General features: G+C 34.6%; 1 protein-coding gene and 1 long non-coding RNA gene across 6 annotated transcripts in view; one reads left to right on the top strand and one right to left on the bottom strand.

Annotated features, from left to right (window-relative positions):
• Window positions 1–9345, bottom strand: part of LOC143369378 (filamin-A-like) — a 446998-nt gene that overhangs the window by 70738 nt on the left and 366915 nt on the right. The gene's annotated exons all lie outside the window — the stretch shown is intronic.
• Window positions 1–9345, top strand: part of LOC143369405 (uncharacterized) — a 263714-nt gene that overhangs the window by 25846 nt on the left and 228523 nt on the right. The window lies entirely within an intron of this gene.

Here is a 9345-nt window from a genome sequence, read left to right as displayed (position 1 = left end):
GAATATTCGGGCGGCTTGAAATTCGAAACGAGCCGGGTACCCGTAAAATCCGGGCAGCTCAAATTTTTTCGGGCAGCCTGAAAAATCCGGGTAGTCCGAATCGTTTCGGATCGCCCAGAAGAACCGGATAGCCCGAATTATTTCGGGTCGCTCGAAAGAAGGGGCTAGCTCGAATTGTTACGGGTGGCTCGGAAAGTCCGAACGCCTCGAATGTGGTTCGAGCAGTGCGACTGTGTTGAGTAGGTGAAATATTTCGAACGGTATGGAATATTTTCAGAAATATGTTTCTGCTGGGATGTAAATGATGATTATCAATAATGTGAAGAATTAAAATATTCGGTAACAATTGAAAATAATTAATGAATTCTAATTTGTTTTACATTTCTTCGTTTTTGTTATGTTCTCTTTGGTTTAATTTCTATTTCAACCATTTCCTTTGTTTTTTAATAAATAAATAATGCGATAATGGCGATCTGCTTGTAAACGTTTGAATATGTACCTCTTACGTAATTATTTTCTGTTAATTCAGTATTTTGCATGTAATTAATGTAAGATCATAAGATTAATATATTATAATGAGAATGGAAAATATTTATAGAAGCATGTATGAAATTATGGAAGATAGAAAAATATATTCAAGTGATATTTACATTATTCGCAATGCGGTAAAGTGTACCACGCATATTCTGCAACATACGTGAGCACTATATATTGCACAAAAATACATCCTCCAGAAAATTATATACGCACACTAGATACGAGGAAAACACGAGTAGTGCGAAGTTCGCAAAAGCCGGAGGGGTTTGAAAGTAGTTAGAAATTCTTTTAATAAGCAAAACTTCAAGGTTATAAATTAATCAATACCCACTTGAAAACGGGTGTTTGGCCCGAAACAATTCGGGCTAGCCGGTTCTTCTGGGCGGCTCGAAACGATTCAGAGTACCCGGATTTTTCAAGTCGGCCGAAAAAATTCGAGCCATCCGGATTTTTCCCGCCGCCCGGATTTTACGGGTGCCCGGCTTGGCCCGGTTCACAGTGGTCTGGAGGGAAACTAAAATTCAATTTCTCAACTTCAACCTTACAATGTCGTTTTTTTTTTTGGTATAAATTGATAACTCTCCAGAGCTTCTAAATCCGCATACATTTCCCTTTTCAGATGATTCTTTGATTAGATATAATATTACGAAGACAAGATCATAAAATTTTATGTGAATCTAATTATTTTAATTACTCATTATATAACATCAAAATACGTGTTTGTATCATACAGTTACATAGGTAAGGAAATATATTTCAGTTATTCATAGGTGTCATAGGCTTGTTTAGTCCATGTACAAATAGTGCAATGTTTATAACAATTTAAACTTTGAGAAGGCTTATAAAAAAATGATTGAACGTGATTAACGTCGGACTTCTTTTTACATGGAAGCTTACACAATTGTTAACAAGAGCACGTAAATTTCAAGTGCAGTCTCCTGCAGTCTTCAATTTTATGTAGACTTTTAGAATTGACGCTCGAGGTATTTGGGCGTCCCCGATGCGTGTAGCTGCATAGCCGCTTGAGGAGCGATTTGGAAGAAGCGGATATTGATCTATTTAAATTACTATTGATAGATTTATGGTATATATTGAACTAAATTAATTATTAATTCGATGAACCCATAAATAATCAATACACTAATAAGTTCGAAAGATTTATTTATAGATAATGGTATATCAGTAGATAAATTTTGATTTATGTATAAGTCTCATTGTCACATGTTTTCATTGCGCGAACCTTATCTACTGTTAGTATTAAGTTTTATAAACACTATTGGTATATTATAAACACTATTGGTTCTTTCAGAGCGTATTTCTGCCACGTATATGGCACGGCGAAACAGATTCAAGCAAAAAAACACTTGCTGTGTCTAACTTCATTTTAAGTTCATTAAGAGAAAGTGATATTTCTAAAGAATATAAACATTTGGGGCTGAGCAGAAAATTCGCATCTTTTGCAGCAACTTGTCTTCGAAGTGGAGAAAGTGCCATAGAGTACTAAAAACATTTAAATCGAATAATGCAAAGTGGCTAGAAGAGCATTTGAATCTGCAAAAGTATGTTCATGTAAGTGGTGAAACTTCAACAACTGCAGGGCGTCCTCGCTTGTCGTATGAAGAAAAATCAGTCCGACCTCAAAGACGAGAGGCATCAATGCTTTCCGAAAATATGGATCAGGAGTTAGATTTAATACTGCATGCAATAGCAATAACTGCGCGTGAAAGAGGAAAGGACGTAGCTATTGTTTTAAATAAAACAAAAACTCCGAAGCAAGCAGAACAAGTAAGAAAAGCAATTTCCTTTACTAATAATTCAATTGTATTCTCAGTTTATGAAGCTGTTGCTTTTTTATATGACAACAATTTAAGTAAAAGACAATACATAAATATTAGACTGGAAAATAAAAGAAGAAATTGCAATATATATCCTAACTTTCGACGCCCTTCTACAAGCGGAGAAAAATTGCAGGCCATTTGAAATTTCAGAAATTTCAGCAACAGAAACAAGCTCTCTAGCATATCACTCGAAAATAGAATGCAAAAACAAAAATTGAGCAGACTTCGGCTGCCCACTGAAGTTATATCATTATTAAGTTGTCCAGTTGTCGAACCACAACCATCAACATCACATTCCGGAATAGCTGATGTTGTTAATGTGTCCGATGATGATGATGATCATGATCATGAAGATAATGAGGAACATGAAGATTTACCTATATTGCAATATTTAGATACTGTGGAATTAGATTTGGATGTATTATAGATAATAATTGTATATATTTTATATGTATAATAATTTTTAATATATTTTTTTAAGTCAAAGATAATGTTAGAACTGATTATTTTTTCTCTTTTTTTCCTCTAGTACGGATATGATATAAAATACCGCTTTCCAGTCCACAATGCGCGCCACATTGTATCCGCCATTTTGAATTTTCAATTTTTGGTGCCAAATTCGTTATCAGCGACCTCAAAAACCCCTAATCACCAAGTTTTAGAAAGATCAGAATTTTGGCCGATTAACGTAGGTATCCCCGGACCACTGTGCGGCCAGGCTCGGCTCGCTTTTTTCGAGTACCCGAACAGCTCTAATTTATTAGATCCGGATTTTTCATCGTTTAACGGTGTATTCTACTATGGTGTATGGTAATTTGAGTTTATTTGCGATAGTTCTTAAAAACATATTCTCCCAACGTAATGTGCCGACAGTAGTATTTCTATTTTCAATCAGTAGTTACCCTCTTCTCATATTTTTTTCGCTCTATTTCAATAATTTACAATTGATATTGGTAGTATTCCTCTGCCTGAGACATGACTCTCGATTTTCGAGATTCAAACGTGTTCTTCGCAACAAAATTTCTACAGGAGTAACAAAAATTTCCAAAACGATATTGCCAACCATAAAAGGTGGCATTACCAACATTGAAATGCCATTCGACAATTTTCAAGTGAAAAACTAAATTTATGTTATTATTGTCTAAACCGTTCGACCACACGGAAGGAAACAATAATAGGTCTAGTCTTATTTACTAAGAAGAAACATCACCTAATTAACAACCGCCGATTTGAATGAAACATGGCACCAAGTTGAAAAATGTTTGAAACGTACATTTTTATATTGTTTGTATTTATGTTGGGGCGGGGGGGCGGGGGAGCACAGCCCGCAAAGTTGTGGATGAAAAACGTATTTTGTCAAATATTTGAAAAACTAGTGAAGATAGACATCAATGTAAAATACGAATAATGCTTTCCTTTCTACGCGCAATACAACGATGCAAAGAAAAAGTGCGACAAATCATAGGTAGCTTAAAAAAATATTGCATTTTCATAAGTCCTTTTTCTATACCATGTTCCTGTTATTTGATAGCTGGTCAAATCAACCAATAAACTATGCCAATAAACACATGCATTTTCTAATTTTACCATTTGCTTAAAAACAGAGAAAAATATAAAGGAAGGTGGTAGAAAATTGGCAAAATGGTTCTCCTATGATGATTCAATATGGGTAGTTCTACAGGTCCCAAGGAATTATAAAAGCATAATTGTTTACGGAAACTACGATCGGAAGATTGTAAAAAATGCAGATAAAGAGGAAAGACCATCGGACGACAAATTGAAAGCTGTTGACTTCAAATAATCTTAAAGGGTTACGCCACGCTGAGATGCTCGAAACTACACGATTTTTTTTGCAGATACTATGGGGTTGAAAATTATTTCTTTACTTCTTATGTGTAGAGCGTATATTAGTGCATGTATTGTATAAATACTGTGATTGAAATATCTCCAAAACTATTTGTCTGATTTATTTCAAACTTGGTACACATACTCTTAATGGCATAATCTAAAATGTAGCATATCATTATTTTTATGCGATAATCCATTCGTATATAATAAATGTTTTAAGTTCGTCTTGTTAGGTAAAAAGTGAATAGTGATATTCACCTTGCTCTCATTGTTGCAATAAATTTTTTTTTCTCAAATTCATATGCTACATTGTAGGTATTTTATTAAGGAATACCAAAATCATCATGTTTTTCATTTCAGATGAACCCCTAGCGTTATATAATTTTTAACCTCATAGTATCAGTAAAAAAAAATCGTCTAGTTTAGTGCTGTTTCGAGCGTCTCAGAGTGGCGTAAATCCTTAACTTAGATATGAATACATAAAATGCCACCACCCGAATGCTATTTTCTAAATAAAAGTCGATAGTTTTTCTGTACGTACGAGAATAACGTAAAGAATATTAATTAAAGCGATAAATTAGCGATGCAGATGTTCACGAAAGTACGTTTAGAATGATACCCTAACTGAATCGTAAAACAAAACATAATGCGTTAAAAGCAAAAAAGAATTGTTATGTTTCGTTCTCCTCTTCTTCGAATGGTACTTTTTCAGCAAAATAATCGTCCATAAAGTTTACAGATAATTGCATAGATTATAGAAGATGATTGTGGAGCAAATCCGAAGAACTGTAATGCTCTTGCAACATACAAGCAACAACTCACAACACGGTGGCCAACTTTACATCCTCGACTATGCCCCATATAATTGAAACAAGTCCACTTTTAGTTTTTGTCTAACACTATGCAAATGAAATACTTTACATTGTTGACATAGAGCAACTATGTTTTAAGTAGAACACTATTGAGAGAATACAACTAAATGTAGTACTTGCGTTGATTGACGGACCAAGGAATTGCCGCTATTTGAAACTCAAAGTCATTAAATTGATCATAAGTATTCCGCATAATACCCCGGCACTTGTTTTACTTGGGAATATTGAGATGTGTATAAACGGAGATGAGTAACACTTAAGGAAGTTCCTAACCAACTATGTTAGTCAAATTAGAGTTCAGTAATAAACGATAAATATAAAGTAGTATGATACTATAGAAATAATAATAATATTTTTTAACATCATGTATATATATTTTAAAAAATTAAATGTTAATATAAATAATTGTAATACGAAAATAGAATATTAAATTGGTTAGCGTAGTGAATTGGAGCAGCAGATCTGACAACTTCGCATTCATTTGGAGCGTCTATTATAAACAAAATGTCAGAAAAAATGTTCATATGAATTTGAATCGTCGTTCGCTATTTAAATGTGTAAACATATCGATTGTGCGACGTTGCCACATTGATTGCTCTACGTAGTTTCTAAAAAATTTGCACGTAAACTTATTTTTTATGGGCATTTACGAAGAAACGATGCGGTCAGTTTTGCAGAAATTAATAAATTCATTTCCTGACATTTCGATGTAATTTTGCACCAATTTTGCTACACTTCTTGAATATAATTTTCCTGTTTCAAAAGAAAAACTGAAAATATAACCCTCTATTTTTCGACTCTGCCATATACCACTGTGGTAAAATGCATCAACTTTAATTAACAATTTCTCGATAACTGTGTGGTAAATCGATTTTAAACTTTGTACAAGGGTTTCTTGTATTCCAAATTCGTTTTGAACGAAATTTGAAAGAATTCTTGATTTTAGTAGATTATCCAGAAACCACCTTAAGTGAGGAAAAAATGTATCGAGGCAACTTCAATGCGTTGAAATTGTGACCGACCTGCATTCAACTTTTCGTCACGAACTAAGGTCGAAGCCAGATATATTGGCTGGTGAATTCGTTTTCGCTAGCAGCAATCGAGGAGAAATCAACCACCACCACCTGACGATCGTGGATTTGTCAGTTGGAGTTGCGGGGCCCCCGAAGGGAATGGTGCGGTAACGTGAACGCTGCTCAGCTCCGCCTGTAACGTAGCTGTGTGCCTGTTGTTTATTCTTAAGGATGAACTTCAGTGATAATCTTAGCCAAAAGTTAATCCATTTCCAAGATATTAATAAGGCTTTTTCCTGTGATGAAAACCAGTCAGAAATGGCAATGTATTTTTATCGCAAATTCAGTTGAATTCGCACTTATTTTTTATCTTATTTTGCCAATTTATTGAATATTTGATGATTTATCATTAACTTATTTGATGGAATATACCTGAAATGCAACTGCTAAAAATTAAATAATCAAACTATAATTTTCCTTTTTACTTATATGAAAAGCAGTGAAAAGTGTGTCAATGTGTTGTATTTGGTGAGTGTTGATCATATATATCTTAATTATATTAATAAAACTCTTATATATACATAATCTTCATGAGTCGGAAATTCCTTGTGATCGTGGCAACGCAGCTCAATGAGAAAATATTCTCGTGCAGTAGTTGGTAGTACTCACAAGCTTCAATCGTGTTCAATCGCGTCGCGTGTGTGTCGCATAACCTACAATTTTTGTTGGCATTTTACGCGATACACAATGTTCAAAGCACAGTCAGTTAAATGAATATAAATATTAATAAAATACTATTAATGAAAATATTGTTATATCAATTTTTTTAATTTCTTGCATAGGAATTTGCCCGTTTCATAATATTATCTTTACTCCTTTTTTATTGTCATATAAAATTCATAATTCAAAAATTTGTTGAACTTTGTTTAACTCTCTAAGGCCTAGACCCTTGAATCCTTATTTCAAAAGCTAAATATAAGCACGTGATCAAATTTTACGCACTTTTAAAATGAGTATTTTCTGGTGTTAAAAATAAATTGTGCTTCATTTTTCCCACGAATACACTATTGCCATTTCATCCGGTTTATATATATTGCAGGGAAATTTTCTACTTTTTGACAAAAGATGAATATGAAAATTATATTCACATGTCTATATACTGATAATTACGCATTTTCATTAAAAATCGCAGACACTGCCACGAATATGGAACAAAACGCATTAATGTGTTTCAAATATTCCCGCCTCTAGAGCTGATTGCGGCGTTGCCGCACTTTCACAGTTATTCAGTTACTTTATTAGTTGTGTGCGTTACGAAGTTATGCATAGACCAATACGAGATGAAGCTATCGAGAAAGAATCAATGTTCTGACCAATAAAGCTTTTAAATTTTTTCGGGGCTAACGCACACCTATTCTGATGTGTGTATTTATACACTGACAGCTCGGTTTGGCCTACACGCCAGAAGCTTGGCACTATCCCCACCACTACTGGCTCACTCTTGTTCTGCGAAGGCGAGAGCGAGATGGAACGAGAGCGAGTCAGAAAACGTTGAGAAAAGGAACACCGAGGCAGGCAAACGGTGTGGTGGGAGAATACCCCTCACGAAACTCACCAGCCAATATATCTGGCTTCGACTTTAATTCTGATACATTGTTATCTTTAGGTATGTAGTTAAATACTTGAGGTAAGTATTTTGCCCATAATAAGTTCATCGAGATTCGATTGATTCAAATGTAGTGTTAAGTATAACACAAGTAACTATAACATCAGTAAATAGGGAACGCACTGCGGTGTTCGGAATGGTTTTATCGGAAAAATAGAACATTCTGCAAAAACAGATAAGTTTTGTCTAACAGAATAGTCATGGCTGTTATGGTATTTCGGGTTTGTTCGACATAAACCTTCTATATTTTATACATTTACCTACAAACTTCACGAATGATAATTATTTTACTGAAAAATCACCACCAGAAGAAGAGAAGAACGAAATATAACAACGCTTTCTCATGTTCAATGCATTAAGTTTTGTTTTACACATTAGTCAGAGTATCATTCTAAACACACTTTCGTGAATATCTGACTTTTCGTAAAAGTGTCGTAAAAGTGATAGCGCGTGTCTTTTTACATGTTTCGGGACTCTGAACGCGCGGATTGACATATATACATATATATATATATATATATATACATATATATATATATATATATATATATATGTATATATGTATATATGGGCAGATTATGGTCAGCCTCAGGGGTCGGGGCATGTGGCCTGAGACTCAATTCCTACTGATATTCCTACAATAGTATATCGCGTACGGCCCAGGGTGTCGGGGCATCAAAGACCGCCGCTGTTCGAGTGTTTAATTTGCGACCTCGTTATATCTTTGTGAGTACTACACGACCCTAGGTGCCGGGCAGGGGGCTGCCACTCTCATTTGCGATTTTGAAACAGTGTTTCAACTGCCACCTGGGCAGTTCCAATTTTTTCGAACTAAAATTCAATATGGCCGTGATCACGTGTTCACGATTCATCTGTAAAGGCTGGAACAGATACATCAATCCTATTAACAATCCTATCGAAAAATAAGTTTTATAAAATCTGTTTGACAGTAACAGGTATGTATACAGTTGAATATATATTTTTAATGTTGTATATGTCGTGGCATATGTCGTGACATAGCTCTATAAAAAACATTATAATTTAAAAAGATATTCTACGTATACTGCATTAAAAATATATATTCAACTATATACATACCTGTTACTGTTTAACTGATTTTATAAAACTTAATTTTCGATAGGATTGTTTGGATTTCGTACGGTACTAGCTCGCATCAATCAACAATTCACAAATGCCATGCAATGCATACCAATGGCGTACACAGTTAAGGCTGGTTCAGACACGTCCAGTGTTTTAGTTGAGTAGCAAGTAATTTAGTAATTTACCCTGTGTGGACACTAAAATTTAGTTCAGTAGTTTAATAAAACAATGGTAAATTACTAAACTACTCGCTATTCGACTAAATTACTGGACGTGTATGTTCCAGCCTGATGAATCATGAACACGTCATCATGGCCATGTTGAATTATAGTTCGAAAAAAATTGGAACTGCCTAGGTGGCAGTTGAAACACTGCTCCAAAATCGCAAATGAGAGTGGCAGCCCCCTGGTGCCGGGGGTATCAAATACCGCCGCTGCTCGAGTGTTTAATTTAAGACCTCGCTATATCTT

The sequence above is a fragment of the Andrena cerasifolii genome, chromosome 5 (assembly GCF_050908995.1).
Source record: "Andrena cerasifolii isolate SP2316 chromosome 5, iyAndCera1_principal, whole genome shotgun sequence".
Taxonomy (NCBI): Eukaryota; Metazoa; Arthropoda; class Insecta; order Hymenoptera; family Andrenidae; genus Andrena; species Andrena cerasifolii.
The sequence above is the reverse complement of the archived record's forward strand: the minus strand, read 5'-3'. Positions and strand labels throughout refer to the sequence as shown.